This window comes from Cucurbita moschata, unplaced genomic scaffold (genome assembly GCF_002738365.1).
Source record: "Cucurbita moschata cultivar Rifu unplaced genomic scaffold, Cmos_1.0 Cmo_Scf00058, whole genome shotgun sequence".
Taxonomy (NCBI): Eukaryota; Viridiplantae; Streptophyta; class Magnoliopsida; order Cucurbitales; family Cucurbitaceae; genus Cucurbita; species Cucurbita moschata.
This window is the reverse complement of record NW_019268574.1, coordinates 178733-196454: the sequence shown is the minus strand read 5'-3', so window position 1 is coordinate 196454 and position 17722 is coordinate 178733. Positions and strand designations below refer to the sequence as shown.

General features: G+C 36.9%; 1 long non-coding RNA gene across 1 annotated transcript; it reads left to right on the top strand.

The window, feature by feature from the left end:
* The first annotated feature begins 39 nt into the window (after positions 1-39).
* On the top strand, positions 40-17278 carry LOC111436647. The gene is made up of 2 exons (XR_002709301.1): positions 40-79; positions 17108-17278. It is a non-coding gene; the product is annotated as an uncharacterized LOC111436647 (long non-coding RNA).
* The last annotated feature ends 444 nt before the right edge of the window (positions 17279-17722 follow it).

The following is a 17722-nucleotide window of genomic DNA, read 5'->3' as shown; positions in this document are numbered from 1 at the left end:
ACTCCGGAGGCTGCATCCCCGGCCCCGGCAATTGCACCAATTGGAAGCAACATTGCTCAAACCCCGACCATTGCACCAAGTAGCACACAAGCTTGAGAGTAATTGTTAAGCATGGATGTTTCTTTGGCTATTAACAAAGGAAAACCTAAGCCAAACAACTATTTTGTAGGCAAATTCATTATTTCTATATTGTTTTTCTAAATGGAATCATTTTCCTACCCTTTTTTTCTTTAATTATCTATTTTAATTAAAGATATTTTTAAAATTTAATGAAACATGTTTTTAATATGGTAAGACTTCACAATCTACAAGTGATACCATAACCGAAATATCTCGAATACATAACTAAATTTGTTTTCAATCTCGACAAGTAAATAATAATAGGTTATTATGATTTCGAAAAAGTCGCTATAGTGAAATTGGTAGACACGCTCCTCTTAGGAAGGTACTAGAGCATTTTGATTTGAATTCGAGTAGCGGCATGCCATATTATATTATAAACAAGTTCTATAATATAATTAATTCACGTCTCTTACATAAAATTAAAATAATTTTTGATTTTTAAGCAATTGTACTTTATGTTTAACCATTTTGGCTCTATATTATCATCTATCTCTGTAATATTCTAATCAAAATGATCACCCATATAATAAATTAAATTATTATAATCTTATAATTATAGGATTTTGTGATTCAAAGTTAAATAATCAAATCAAAGACATCAATCAAACACAAGATTTTGTGTCTTTTGTCAAACACAGAATTTTATGAAAAGTTAGTTTTATGAAAAGTTATAGGGTAAGACTATAATTTAATTTTGTGTCGAATTGCAAACTCTTCCCGATGTCGAATTGAAAAGTGAAGTCATTCCTCTCTTGTATACATATAGGGAAAGTGGATTCCATAGTGTAAAATTTTTTTTTTTTCAAAATAGAAAAATGAAAATTTTAACTCCACAAAAATAAGCTAGGGTTGTAACTTTGTAAGATTTCAATATTTTTCTTCGACAATTTTATAAAAAGTACCCCCAGATTTACCCCCACCTTTATAATAATCATAAATGTAAAACACCTTTCGACTAATAAGAACCTGAAATGTATGGTCCTATACAAAGTACCCCTAAATTCATACAACAAACATACTCCTTACAAATAAATCATACACTTTATGAGTACAAAATACACACAAGTACTACATTACTATCTCTCTTTCTCTTTCTCTAATATCAAATACTTCTTGTGGACTGTCTCGGGTAGTGGCGCATGAGTAGAATAGTGAACTTATGAAAAGATCAATCATCCCATGTAGAGAATACACGTTCAAAAGACGGTGACTCTATTACGCCGTTCTCCAGACAAGGTAATTGAACCGCAGTTCATTTACTCTGATCAAATGCTGGGGGAGACTGGATCCGGTTCATTTACTCTGATCAAATGTTGGGGGAGACTGGATCACCACATGGTTTAGACACATGCATAAAATTGAACAGGCGCTATAACTTTTGCCGGAAGAGTTATACTGTCTTCACCATGGATGAGAATGAGAAGAAGACGGGTGATATTACACCCACATAATCCCTTCCTATTAAGTCTTGCCCTATCTAGTTTTTGGTATAGAGAGTTTTTTGGTATGGAGAGTTTTGCTCTGCAATCCACAATGGTCGACCTAGTTCATACTCATTTATAGTTAGGTTGAATTTATTTAAAAAATAGGTTAGGTTTAATTTATTGTTTTAAATTAAATATATAAGTCCACGAGGCAAGTCACACGACGCACACATCTAGCAACGTTCACCTTCTTCGTATGGCAAGTGTGAACGTTCTTTATGGCAAGTGTGAACATTCTTTACACCATTCCTCCCTCTAAGGTACATTTTGAACCATTTCAAATATGGCAAGTGTGAACATTCTTTAGTTAAACAATCATACACTGTCACAAAGTATGGTATGGTCTTCGTTTGACACAAAATTTTGTGAGCTTTCATATTTCATATAGATGGATTTAATTCCAAAACTACATACCCAAATTTTCTCTCACTCAAGCTTTAGAGATTAATGCTCACGGCCTACCTTAGGCTTGAAAAAGCATATTCTTGATAATTATGTCAAAATCATTGCATTTGTGTTGCCTATTCCTTAGCTTGGCTTTCTTTGGTGCGTTGGATGATGCAACGTCCTCCTCGATCACTTCATGGATTGTCTATTTTGGTTGTTGCATGGTCGGATTGGTATCACTCGAGGATTTGCCACTTTGCTTGTTGTTACGTAAGAGTCACACTCTTTGAAACCTTACCCCTTCAGCTCCGTTCAAAACACTTCTCCCCCTCGATTTCTTCAAGAAACTTAAAAACTGAGTCACAAGGAAGAGTTAGGGATTGATTTCTTACCTTGGATTGTAGGTTAAGTTATTCTCCTCCAACGTTCATCAAGAATTGTTTTCCTCACCGGAGCTCAACCTAGAAAAAGCTTATTGGCTAGCCATTTCTAAGGGTTTTCCGGGAATCGCTTCTTTATATTACCTCTAGCTAACTGAATTGGTTTGGGGGAAAGTTTTCAAGTGTGTGACCTGAATTTGGAGAAATTTTCTTTGGTCAGCAAATCACCCGAAAACACCAAATTAAACTTTCTTTGGCAGCTTAATCTACGACATTTTCGATTTCTTATCAAAATTACTCATCTCAATCCTCATAAGCTAAAGGAATTTTCAATTTGAAGAAAAATAGACCGTAGATAGGAATTTGATACTTACCCCCAATTTGAACCGAAAATTGACTTTCTTCGATTACACACGTTCTTGAGGTTAGTTCTCTTCGTCGTCTGCAACAAGAATGTTTCTTGAAGGTGAAAAAATCGAATGGGATTGGCCTTGCTCGATGAATTTGTGTGTATGGTCGGATTAGATTTTCAATCTTTCTTTGAACTACTTAAATGGTCATTCGTACTGGGGAATGGGTTCTAGGCTCATTCAGCGCCCGGTTCCTTTGTAGAACTTGTGGGTAATCTTGTTTAGATGGCTTAGAAAAAAGTTTGAAGGGAAATGGTGGAGAATTTCTCTCGAATTGGGATAAAAATCGAGAGTAAAAAACCAAAAAACTAAATAGCTATAACTCACGATTCAAATGATGCCAAAATACACCATCTTTTAGCTTCCGTCGTCAAGCATTTTGATATATGGCTTTGCAGATTTAACATGTGCTTCACAACCAAAGATTTTTAGATTCTTGAAGTGAGGTGTCTTACCGATCTATGTTTTGTAGGGGATGCAAGTGTCCAACGCCTTCATCGGTAAATAGTTTAGAAGATGAACTGCGTCCTATTGCCTCGCCCCAGAAAATTATCAAGACTTGCAGGCTCTTGAGTAAGCTTCTTGTAGTGTTCAATATGGCGCGACTTCTTCGCTCGACCACACCATTTTATTGTGGATTGTATAGTAAAGCGAGTTGGTGCTTGGTGCCTTCCTCTTCGCAAAATTTTGAGAAGTTATAGTTTAAGAATTCCTCACCTTGGTCGATGTGCAAGGTTTTTAGCTTGTGATAAACCTATTTTCAACGGGTCTTTTGAACTTTTTGAACGAACGTAATGCCTCTCTTTTTTCTCTGAGCACGTACACTCACATCCAACAACTATAATCATGAACAAGAGAATATACTTATTGGCAAAAATTGACGATGAAGTGGTTGGGCTAAATAAATTTGCATGAACCAGTTGCAGTGGTTGCTCAGCACAGAAACTAGTTTGAGCTAGTAATGATAGTCTTGCTTGTTTGGAGACTAGTAAACTTTCACATAGTTGGTTCGGGTGTATAATTTTAGGTAGCTCCCGTAACAATCAAAATAAGGGTAAAAGTAATGCAAGGAAGTTTAAGTAGCTCAGTAAAGTCTAAAGGATCTAAGGTAAGGATCGGAGGATTTCAAGAAAGGACAAGGTATTTAGAGAAGGATTGAAAAGGAAAAGGTAAGCATAAAGGATGAAAAGGTAGTTATTCTATTTTTTTTTAAGGAACTTTATGAATTTTCTATTCTTTAAGGAGGAGAAATTCAAGGTGCTCAAGAAGGGAAAGGACCCGTAAAGGATGAAATTTTGTTAGAATAAGCTTAGAATTTTTGGACAAAGAATAATAAAATATTTTTAAAAAATGGAAAATTACAAAAATACTCCTAAACTATGAGATAATTACGCAAATGCCATATATCACAAAATTAGATATGCACCAGTTAGAGTGATAAGAAAATCCTTGAATTTGCTTTTTTAACTTATAAATCCAAACTAAATTTGAGTTTGTTCTAGAGGAGACAGATTTCACCACATTAACAAAAAAGAATTCAAATTGGAGTCGATAGCTCGATGATAGAAGAGATATTTTCAATGAGAAATCTAGAAAACTCAATCTCCAAATCATGACGATTCTAGAGGTTTCAGTGTCAGTTTAAGCTCCATCTATATAGTCTGAAGTATGACCTTTCATTTGGAACAAGAATTGAGTTAAGTTGAGCTCTCAAGTTCAACAATGGAATCGAGTGCGGAATGAGCCTATAACCCATTCCCCAATATGGATGACCATTGAAGAAATTCAAAGAAAGATTGAAAATCTAATTCGAGCATACACACAAATTCATCCAGCAAGGCCAATCCAATTCGATTTTTCCACCTTCAGGAAACATTCTTTGTGAAGACCACGAAAAAAATTAACCTCAAGAACGTGTGTAATCGAAGAAAGTCAATTTCCAGTTTAAATTGGGGTAAGTATCAAATTCATATCTACCGTCTATTTTTCTTCAAATTGAGCATTCCTTTAGTTTAAGAGGATTCAGATGAGTAATTTTGATGAAGAAATCGAAAGCGAAAACTTCGTAGATCTAGCTGCCCAAGAAAGTTTAATTTGGTGTTTTTGGGTGATTTGCTGACCGAAGACAATTTCTATAAATTAAGGCCACACACTTAAAAGACGTTCCACCAAACTAGTTCATTTAGCTTGAGGGAATAATAAAGAAGAAATTCCCTGAAAACCCTTAGAAATGGCTGGCTAATAATCTTTTTCTAGGTTGAGCTCCAGTGAGGAAAACAATTTTTGACGAACTTTGGAGGTGAAAAACTTAAGGTACAATCCACGAGAAGGCAAGAAATCAATCCCTAATTCTTCCTTGTGAATTCATTTTTAAGTTTCATGAAGAAATCGAGGGGAGATATGTCGTGAATGGAGCTGGAGAGGCGAGGTTTTAAACAGTGTGACCCGTATGTAACAACAAACAAAGTGGCAAACCCTCAAGCGATACCAATCAGGCCATGCAATGATCAACATAGACAATCCATGAAGTGATCGAGAAGGACGGTAAATCATCCAACGCACCAAAGAAAGTCGAGCTAAGGAATAGGCAAGACAGATGCAATAATTTTGACATAATTATAAAAAACATAAGCTTTTTCAAGGTTAAGGTAGGGCCCCGAGCATTAACCTCTAAAGCTTGAGTTTTAGAGAGAATTTGGGTATGTAGTTTTGGAATTAAATCCATCTATATGAAATATGAAAGTTTATAAAAGTTTGTCCATCGAAGACCCTAAGGGTTTGAAATGCCTCAAAATGACAACGTATGATTGTTTCCCTCAATCATGTCCACATTTGACATATTTGAAATGCCTCAAAATGTACATTAGAGGGAGACATTGTATAAACTCTCCACCACCCTAGACCCTGTTGCCAAAGTGAACTACGCTGTGGCATATGCGTGTGTCACAATGAAGGTGAACATTGCTAGACGTGTGCCTCATGTGACTTCCATTGAAGATGTTGTTTCAAGAATAGTATTTGTAATGCACTATTTTTTTTAGCCGAAATTAGTGGTGTTATCATGGGTATGGTTTAATCACATGTGCCTAAGTTCATAATAAATAATTTTAAAATAAATTTGTTGACTTATACATTTAATTTAAAACAATAAATTAAACATAACATAGTTTTTAAATAAAAAAAAAATTGCATTAAAAACAACTACCAACTACTGAATAAAGTAAAATGCATTCTCCTACCCTATCATGCCCTATTCTAACTTCCATGGCCTTTTCACCATTCACCATCATCTGTACGTGGAACTTTACCTTTACCTAGAAAGTATAAGGGTAGCACGTGGCTTTAGTATTTTATGAAATACTCCGTAAATAAACTCATAGTTGGGCTTATCAATGTAATCACACACATAACATGATCGAGACCTATCTTAAAACCGTCACATGTGCTTGGACTATTTTCAGTTCCGAGTAGTCCGTGTGGTAACTTGTTCTACTAAGTCTACTAAAATTACTATATAAATTAGTAACTCGTTCAGCTAGCTCTAGTTTATTAGCTCACACCCTCTTTGTTTAAAATATTATAAGTAGAAGATTACTAGTCCATAGCTTGTTTACGTTGAATTAATACATGTTGGGAGCAGTGTCAGCCCTAATTATAGGTGACAAATATAGAGTCCTATAAATAGAGTAGATTACACTAAAGAAAAAGAAAGTTGCAGAGGAAGGTATAATAGAAGTGAGACTTTGATGATTTGGTGGGAGCCGGAGCAACCTTCATCATCTATAAATCTACATGAAGGAAAAAACATTTTTTATTAGGGGAGACATTTTCTGATATCTTTGGTCATCTTTGTATATATTCTTTATACAATAAGATATAGTTACGGTTGTATTTATTTGTTTAATGAGAAAAAGTTTAAAAGTTAAAACCTAAGACCGGAAAAACGTAAGGCTGGGAATCATTGGTAATTCAATAAGTATATTTAAACTAATATGACTCAAGGTTAGTCAAGAGTGCCGTGTGAAGAAACTAGACTCACACAAGTTTATCAACACATCATAAGGATGTTAGGGGAGAGTCGCCATCCTATCGGGAAAAGAATAAACTAGCATCTCAAGATTACAGACCCTATCCACCAATCTTAATCGGATTCGATCTTGATCTTGTTATTCATGACTCCTCTCTACTATATCCCACTTATGACATCATGGTTGGAATAGTTATTAAATAACAACTAAGAGTAACACTCATAAATGATGTTACACATAATTAACTTGACTCCTCTACTGAGTGACAAAGAATTTATTAAACTTTGTGAAATTTGTAATTTAGTTATTACTTGATATTTTTTTACCGATAAGGAATCAATCTAAGGAAAAGTTTTAATACCAATTGATAAGCAATTACTACTAGGGAAGTAAGATTCAGTTTAGGTTGTGATCGAATACCAAATGATAAGGAACATTTGTTTGAGATTCGAATCACTTCACAAGCAAAATTGATCATGTCTAGCTTGAATGATTCTAAACGTGAAATCCAAACTACAAAAAATTGCAAAGAAACTTAGTCATTGGCTAAAGAAAAAGGTAAAAACACTTTACCCTAATGACAAGGAATCACTCCAAGGAAAAGTAATATTTAAATTACCATGTTAATCAAATATCTCACACTTGATTAAGATTCGAATCACTCAACAAGACAGGTAGATCATATCATACTTGTATGATTCTAACATACAATCTAAACTACATAAAATTTCAAAATAACTTAGCCCTTGGCTAAAGATGTAACTATTCAGATTCTACATTTTTACCTTATTTGGTTAAGATTTTATTTTTATTTCTATAAATGACAAGATATTATGCTAGCATTTATTCTCGTTGGAAAAGGGTGCGATTTCTAACAAGGAAGTTACTACCTTAAAGGAAAAGTCATAAAGAAGTTTTATATTCCTATATTCAACTTTCCTCCATCCTTGGAAAACGACTTTTGTTCTCCAAACTTGTTTGTGTTTTCAAGGGTGTCTGAGAGTACGGGAAAATCGAGTGTTAGCCAGGAAAATGTGTGGGTCGTTCGCTGAGTAGTTTTCTTGTTCGGAGAGTTCTCGAAACCGATTGTGTTGCTATTTTGGAGGAAGAGTCGAGTGGAAGTTAACATCGACGTTGGAATCGCTGCGTCAAAGAAGGAAAACCGTCAAAACGAAGGAGGAGGACGCCACATACCGTCGTTGGAAACGGAAGGGATTGCGTCGTTTTCCTAGACTTTCCACCTACTAGGCTCTACTCTAACCATAACCTAAGTCACCCTAGACTTTCCACCATGAAATACATTATGTTCACAGGTTTTCCTTGCCAAGATCAAATGCCCTATACATGTATTTTGTAAGACGTCGTGTCTATGCTTCTTGCAGATTTACCTTTTACCTTTCCTATGTTTCTTGCAGATATCCTAACCATGTTTTATTTCGACGAGGTTATGTTTCATGTTCCTATTTATTTATTTATTTATTTATTATTATTATTATTATTATTATTATTATTATTATTATTATTATTATTATTATTATTTGCAAGATACCTACCCATGTTACAAAAACCTTCTCATGTTACTTGCAAGATGTCACAATATATTCATACGTACCTATGTTACTTGCAAGATATCTTAATTATTGACTTTTATAGTCATTTTTTACAATTTTTTCAGGTAAGCATTATTAGTTGGTGGACATTGAGAGCGGATATAGTACTATAGAGAACTACAATTATAGTCTCTTCTACTTTGTGTCAACATTTGTCAGGTTTTTAGTCATTTGTTAATTGGTTCACGTTTATATTAAAAACATAACTTATGTTTTTTTAGATGTAAGAAATATAATTTTATTTATTTATTTATTTATTAAAAAAATTATTTATTTATTTATTTTATATATGTTTTTATCTTTTAAATCTGGTTTGTTTTAACCTAAAAAAAAGTGGTGAAAACCTTGTTTTTTCACTATCTCAAATATGGTCGGATTACAATAACCTTACTATTTATCATGATAAGAAACTGAGGTTTCAAAACTATAAATATAGGTGACAACCTTATTCCTCATGCTATAATTGGACTGTTTGAATGAGACCGGTACAATTCATAGAGAAGAAAATCTCTACAACATTATACAATAATAATGAAATCGTGAAATAACATAAAATATCATTTATTGCACATCAAAAGTAACCTAGGCTAGCAATGGTATGTTTTTATTTAAAAATATAATTATTCTTAATGATACTTAAATATAATTATCGTTAGAAATTGAATAGTCAAACATTCTATACTTGGAATACTCTCAGCTCCACAAAATTTAAAACTCTTGCTAAATTTGGTGGTCTTTTCTAGATATAGTTTTCCCATCAAACTATATATAGGGCTTCACATTATCAAAAAAAATTCAAGCACCCACACCTTAGTCATTGCTGCTCTTCATCACATGTCAAATGAGCTTGTAACCTTACAACTTTAAGACACTCCACAATGACAGCAGACAGGTTTCAATCTCATTCACACCCTTTTCTTAGTGATTGCTTGGCAGTGTTGTGCAAAAGTGGTTGCCGCCACCACTTTTGGTGATGTACTAGTGTCGTAAATCTCGATAATTAATTCTCATTTCGTGCCTTTGGATAACACGATACACAAGCGCAGCGGTTGCACCAATTGGAAGTAGCACAAAAGTTCTAGTAGCTGCACCGTTTGGAAGCATCCCTCAAATTTGATGCTCTAACTTTGGAGGCTACATCCGCTGAAAGCATTGCTCTAACTTCGAAGCCTGCACCACTAGTTAGAAGCATTGCTCAAACCCCAACTTTGCACCCCTTGAAAGTAGCACTGCACCATTAGTTAGTAGCATTGCACCAATTGAAAGTAGCCTAGAAGCCTGAGAGTAGCATTCCTAAGCATGGAGGTTTCTTTGGCTATTAACCAACAAAAACCTAAGCCAAACAAAGTGACTATTTTAAGGGCAAATTTATTATTTCTATATTTTTTTTTCTTAAATGGAATGACTTTCCTACCTTTTTCACATATTTAATTTTTTATTTTAATTAAAGATATATTTAAAATTTAATAACACGTTTTAATATGGTACGGTTCCACACTCTACACTCTACTATGTGAGGTTATACCCAATAAATTTATCATGCATTAATACAAAATGTCTCCAATACCTAATTAAATTTGTTTTCAAAATTGCTTAAAATCAAACTATTCTTAAATTAATAAAATTTATTCTAATTCTATTTTTTTTCAATTAATATGTTATTACGATTTTGAAAAAGCCACTCCAATAAAATTGGTAGACACTACTCTTTATTTAAAAGTCAATGGTATGACTGTTATTTAATTTAAAAGTCGTCGTTGACCTAGTTCCTTCCATTTAGAACTTTTAAGTTGAAGTGTTCCTTTGCCGCTACCGAACCATGGTGGTAGTGGTCAAACAATCTAAGCACCGAGTCATGCCGGTAGTGGTCAAACAAACTAAGTGTCCTTAAGACATCCAATAGGGATGAATTGAAAGAGATTCTCTAAGATGTTGGAATCACTCTTAATTTGAGAATCAAAGTTGAATGGTCAATCAAGAGATATAACGTTTCAAAACTAATACATCAATTCATCTCTTTATACAAAACTTCTACCCCGAGCACACGCAATGGAGCTGTAGACGGTCAAGTAAAATCCAATCCACGAAATAATTTGATCTATGAACAACATCCTTGTGGTAAAGGTCGTAATGCCAAAGGAATCATTACTGCAGGGCATAGAGGGGGAGGTTGTAAGCGTCTATATCGTAAAATCGATTTTCGACGGAATGAAAAAGACATAATCGAAATGCATACATTGGTCTCATACACTATGGGGATAGTGAGAAAAGATATATTTTACATCCTAGAGGGGCTATAATTGGAAATACCATTGTTTCTGTTACAGTAGTTCCTATAGGACTTATCTCTTCTTTGAGATTCGATTTGAGATTTGATTTGAGATTCGAAATACCAAATTTTCATCAATAAATACTGATTTAAGATTCGAAAGAATACCGTACTAGGTATAGATGATTACAATTTTTATAATGAAATACAGTACTATACTTTCCGAAAAGCACATAAACAAATGAAATTTGGAGTCACATATATAATGATTCAAAATCAGCATTGGTCAAACATGAATTAAAGGAGAAACAAAGCATTGGTCAAACCTAGGATTGTGTCGAATTCAACAAACGGCCAAATAATCTATTTAAAAATTAAAAGGGTATGACTGTAATTTCATTAAAAAACCATTCCTCTCTCTTATATATATAGCATAGGAAGAGTAGATTCCATATCAATTATCACTACGGATAACATCACGAATACCATCAATATCTACTGGAGGAGCAGCAATGAAGGCAATAATAAATACAGAAGTTGCGGTCACGAATACCATCAATATCTACTGGAGGAGCAGCAATGAAGGCAATAATAAATACAGAAGTTGCGGTCAATAAGGTAGGGATCATCAAAACACCAAACCATCCAATGTAAAGACGGTTTTCAGTGCTGGTTATCCAGTTACAGAAACGACCCCATAGGCCCAAACCATCCAATGTAAAGACGGTTTTCAGTGCTGGTTATCCAGTTACAGAAACGACCCCATAGGCTTTCACCATCCAATGTAAAGACGGTTTTCAGTGCTGGTTATCCAGTTACAGAAACGACCCCATAGGCTTTCGCTTTCGCGTCTCTCTAAAATTAAGTGCTGGTTATCCAGTTACAGAAACGACCCCATAGGCTTTCGCTTTCGCGTCTCTCTAAAATTGCAGTCATGGTAAAATCTTGGTTTATTTAATCATTAATTATCAGGGCCTCCCAAACACATGAAAAACTAAAATTTCTTTCCAACGGTATTTAAGAATTTAAAGATAATACATGAATTTATGTATAAGAGAAATGTAAAATTCTTTTAGTTTAACAATATGTTTGGCCACCTTGATTTCAATATTTTCTATTTGTTTCTTATTTTTTCTTGTCATTATCATAAATCAAAATAATATTGATAATAAATATTCTCAATGAGCTATATAGTATATATGGAAACTTGTTAAATATTTGTAATAAACTTTGGAATAATGATCTAATTAAGAAATTAATTATTAATTATTTTAACATTTAAAAGTATTCCATTAAAAAGTAATTTATATTTTCGATGGATAGATATGTCTGTGGAAGGTTTGTTATTGCCATAAGTTAAATCTTACCTTACCTTTTTTTTTTAATTTTAATTTTATTTATTTAGATTTTTTTGTTAGAAATTAAATACAAAAAATATTTTACTTATTATAGAATTACATCCATGTAACTACCTTAAATTCAACATACTCATAACCGCTGCATGCTCATCTAATGTGCAAATATAACTCTTAAAATCGAACATCATTTATAACATGTGGGGTCAAGTTTGGGTCAAGTTTGGAACTTAAGAGTTCTCCTTACGAATCGCCCAATGTGATCTTGTGCACGTAGAATCTTGTCAGCAACCAAGAGTACATGTGGGAAATCCCTTATTTCATGGATACCTCGTTAGTCATCCTAGGAGGTAAAGCCGTATGTATCGTGATGAATGTTTTTCCCCATATCTTGGTTTCATTGCCTAATGTTTTCCAATGGCCCCCAAACTTTACTACCTTATACAAACTCATGAGATAAGGATTCATGCAACCACCCATAATATTTGGAGGTCATTTAGGGATTGAACGGTAGGTAGTTTTCCTTAGGGGTACTATGGTCATGGTCGTTTTTAGTCGTTACTTGGTTTTCCTACTTAACCTTATTTAATGGCCACCAAATTTCATAATTACTCTCAACATGTTATAATATGCAGAGTATTAAAATTTCATAAGCAGCGGAGTTTATTTAGCGGGTTATTTTAACCATCTCCAGCAATTTGATTGTTTCGGGGTCTTAACTAACGGTTCTTTAGATTTTTCTTACATGTAACGTTAAATACATTAAAGAAACACCATAAGTCTAAATTATCATTCACCCAAATTTTGTAACTACCTAAGAATAAATGAAGTTTTATTTTTCTTTGAGGTGACATGAATTGGAACATTTTGTTATAATTTGAACAATATTTTCTTCACATTTTCCTTGCAGTTTATTTTGTATGGTTGGTGTTTTGATTAAATAGATAGTATATACTTGTACTTATACTTATGATTATTTACCCCTTTCCTACATTCAAGTGAGAGTAGTAGAATGTTAAGTGCCTAAACAAATTAGAAGGGATAACATTACAAAAATGTCCCTACTAAGTATATAAGTTAAATTACTTAGGATCTTATACCTATTTTTATGGTTAAGAATTATTGTAAAATATTTCAAAGTAACCCGAGAATGTTTAGGCCCCAAACAAAGGCGGGTGAATAATGACAAAAATACTTTTTTTATGCGTTTAAGATATTTTATGCCTAAAATGGACTCCAAATGACTTAAAAATCTAAATTATGGATAATTATAATGATATGAAAGACTATGTAAGATTTCTTCGTAATTCGATCAAATTTAGATCCTAAAGCACGATTGGAGTGGAAAGAGACAAAAATACACGTAGGACCTCGTGATGTTTCTAAGTATTTAACGAACTTGAAATGATATGAAATTTTATATGAGACTCATTTATAAAATTGTCGACAATTATATATGACTTGAAATTTTGTAAAACATGTTTGGGTATAAGAAAATACTATGATAGAAAATTATGAAAATAACCCTCACGAATCTTTTCTAAACATTGATGATTTTTAAGAACTCCGAGTGACATGATATGTTGTAAGCTGCTTATTTAGTATACTATTAAAGATTCATGCATATAATTACAAAATGTCTATAGTTCTGATCTATGTGCTTATAATGAAGCTTAAAAATATCACATTGTGGCTTGTGCCTTAAGTTTTTAGAAGAAACTTTAGAGTTAGAACGAAAGAACTTACGAATATAAGATGTCGCTCTAAGGTCAAGAACCTTGTAAGATATGTTGGTCCCCAAGAAAGTAAAACTCAAATGCTAGGCCACTAAGACTACTATGTTCTACTCTAACAATAACCTAAGTCACCCTATTCTTTCTACCATGATTTGCATTACGATCACATGTTTTCCTCGCCTAAATCAGATGCCCTACACATGTTTCTTGTAGGACATTGTGTCCATGTTTCTTGCAAGTTACCTATGTTTCTTGCTAAGATATTCTAACCATGTTTTATTTGGAGCATGTCCTCTCTCCCTCTCTAACAAGTTTAGGTTCATTATATTCTCCAACCATTTGACCTTTTTAGGTCTTCTACAGGGAGTAGTTTTTCAACCGGACAGGGTTAGTAGAAGGATTGACCAAGTATCATGACTCATGACCCATGATCATCATGAGAAGAAACTATGATAAGTTCTTGATAAAATCATAGAGATACTATCTTAGCACCCACCATGGACACGATTAAGAACCGATAAGTAGGCTACAAAGAGCGGCGACAACCTTGCTTTCATAATCAAACATGATCTCAAAACTACAAAGAATTACAATAACCTTACTATAACCAATGTGGTTTCAAAACTACAAATACCCTGGCATCCTTATTCCTCATGCCATAAATGGGCTGTATGAATGAGACAAGTAATCTAATCGAGTACAATTCATGGTGAAGAAAATATCAAATAACATAAAATATCAACTTATTTCACATCAAAATTACCATAAGCTAGCAATGGTATGTTTTTATTTAAAAATATAATTATTCTTAATTATCCTCAAATGAAGGGAGGGAGAAATTAGAAATTGAATAGTCAAAAAATTCTATACTTGGAATACTCCCAAACCCTCAAAATTTAACACCCTTTCTAAATTTGGTGGTCTTTTCTAGATATAGTTTTCCCATCAAACTATATATAGGGCTTCACATTGTAAGAAAAATCCAAGCACCAACATCTTAGCAATTGCTACTCTTCATCATTTGTGAAATGAGCTTGTAACCTTATAACTTTTAGACACTTCATAATGGCAGTCGACAAAGGTTTCAAGCTCTTTCATACCCTTTTCCTAGTGATTTCTTGGCAGTATTGTGCAAAAGTGGGTGCCACTTTTAGTGATGTCACCGGTGTCGTAAATCTCGATCATCAATTTTCATTTCGTGCCTTTGCATCACATGACACACAAGCACAAGATGGAAGCATTGCTCTGACTTCGGAGGCTGCATTAGATGGAAGCATTGCTCTAACTCCGGAGGCTGCATTAGATGGAAGCATTGCTCTAACTCCGGAGGCTGCATTAGATGGAAGCATTGCTCTAACTCCGGAGGCTGCATCGGATGGAAGCATTGCTCTAACTCCGGAGGCTGCATCGGATGGAAGCATTGCTCTAACTCCGGAGGCTGCATCGGATGGAAGCATTGCTCTAACTCCGGAGGCTGCATCGGATGGAAGCATTGCTCTAACTCCGGAGGCTGCATCGGATGGAAGCATTGCTCTAACTCCGGAGGCTGCATCGGATGGAAGCAGCATTGCTCAAACCCCTCCGGAGGCTGCAGCGTCGGATGCAAGCAGCATTGCTCAAACACCGCCGGAGGCAGCAGCGTCGGACGCGAGCAGCATTGCTCAAACACCGCCGGAGGCAGCAGCGTCGGACGCGAGCAGCATTGCTCAAACCCCGCCGGAGGCAGCAGCGTCGGACGCGAGCAGCATTGCTCAAACCCCGCCGGAGGCAGCAGCGTCGGACGCGAGCAGCATTGCTCAAACCCCGCCGGAGGCAGCAGCGTCGGACGCGAGCAGCATTGCTCAAACCCCGCCGGAGGCAGCAGCGTCGGACGCGAGCAGCATTGCTCAAACCCCGCCGGAGGCAGCAGCGTCGGACGCGAGCAGCATTGCTCAAACCCCCCCGGAGGCTGCATCCCCGACCATTGCACCTGATGGAAGCAACATTGCTCAAACCCCGCCGGAGGCTGCACCTGATGGAAGCAACATTGCTCAAACCCCGCCGGAGGCTGCCCCGGATGGAAGCAGCGTTGCTCAAACCCCGCCGGAGGCTGCCCCGGATGGAAGCAGCGTTGCTCAAACCCCGCCGGAGGCTGCATCGGATGGAAGCAGCGTTGCTCAAACCCCGCCGGAGGCTGCATCGGATGGAAGCAGCATTGCTCAAACCCCGGAGGCTGCATCGGATGGAAGCAGCATTGCTCAAACCCCAGAGGCTGCATCGGATGGAAGCAGCATTGCTCTAACCCCAGAGGCTGCATCGGATGGAAGCAGCATTGCTCTAACCCCAGAGGCTGCATCGGATGGAAGCAGCATTGCTCTAACCCCAGAGGCTGCATCGGATGGAAGCAGCATTGCTCTAACCCCAGAGGCTGCATCGGATGGAAGCAGCATTGCTCTAACCCCAGAGGCTGCATCGGATGGAAGCAGCATTGCTCTAACCCCAGAGGCTGCATCGGATGGAAGCAGCATTGCTCAAACCCCAGAGGCTGCATCGGATGGAAGCAGCATTGCTCTAACCCCAGAGGCTGCATCGGATGGAAGCAGCATTGCTCTAACCCCAGAGGCTGCATCGGATGGAAGCAGCATTGCTCTAACCCCAGAGGCTGCATCGGATGGAAGCAGCATTGCTCTAACCCCAGAGGCTGCATCGGATGGAAGCAGCATTGCTCTAACCCCAGAGGCTGCATCGGATGGAAGCAGCATTGCTCAAACCCCGGAGGCTGCATCGGATGGAAGCAGCATTGCTCAAACCCCGGAGGCTGCATCGGATGGAAGCAGCATTGCTCAAACCCCGGAGGCTGCATCGGATGGAAGCAGCATTGCTCAAACCCCAGAGGCTGCATCGGATGGAAGCAGCATTGCTCAAACCCCAGAGGCTGCATCGGATGGAAGCAGCATTGCTCAAACCCCGGAGGCTGCATCGGATGGAAGCAGCATTGCTCTAACCCCAGAGGCTGCATCGGATGGAAGCAGCATTGCTCTAACCCCAGAGGCTGCATCCCCGACCATTGCACCAGTTGGAAGCAGCATTGCTCTAACCCCAGAGGCTGCATCCCCGACCATTGCACCAGTTGGAAGCAGCATTGCTCTAACCCCGGAGTCTGCATCCCCGACCATTGCACCAGTTGAAAGCAGCATTGCTCTAACCCCGGAGTCTGCATCCCCGGCCATTGCACCAGTTGGAAGCAGCATTGCTCTAACCCCGGAGTCTGCATCCCCGACCATTGCACCAGTTGGAAGCAGCATTGCTCTAACCCCGGAGTCTGCATCCCCGGCCATTACACCAGTTGGAAGCAGCATTGCTCTAACCCCGGAGGCTGCATCCCCGGCCATTACACCAAGTAGCACACAAGCTTGAGAGTAATTGTTAAGCATGGATGTTTCTTTGGCTATTAACAAAGAAAAACCTAAGCCAAACAACTATTTTGTAGGCAAATTCATTATTTCTATATTGTTTTTCTAAATGGAGTCATTTTCCTATCTTTTTTTTTAATTATCTATTTTAATTAAAGATATTTTTAAAATTGAATGAAACACGTTTTATTAACGGTGACGAGTAGCAGTATTAATTAAAGAATGATCAGTATGCAAAACACGCAAAACTGCTCCATTGCCGACTTGAACTTGTTCACCTCCATGATAACGTTCATGCACAGCGAGACGATCCAAGTCACTGGTGATATGGTCCATAGCGCCTGTATCGTTGTACCAATTTGGGTCAATCTTGTAAGAGAAAGTAGCCGTCAATGCCGTAGGAGGAGCAGAAGAAGGTTCATCTTGATAGGACTCATCCATCCTATGCCAACAGCGGATAGCAATATGCCCCACTTTGCCGCAGATCTGGCAGGAAGGACAGGCAGAAGGGCCACGACGATCACCAGCAAGACGAGAAGGTGCATAAC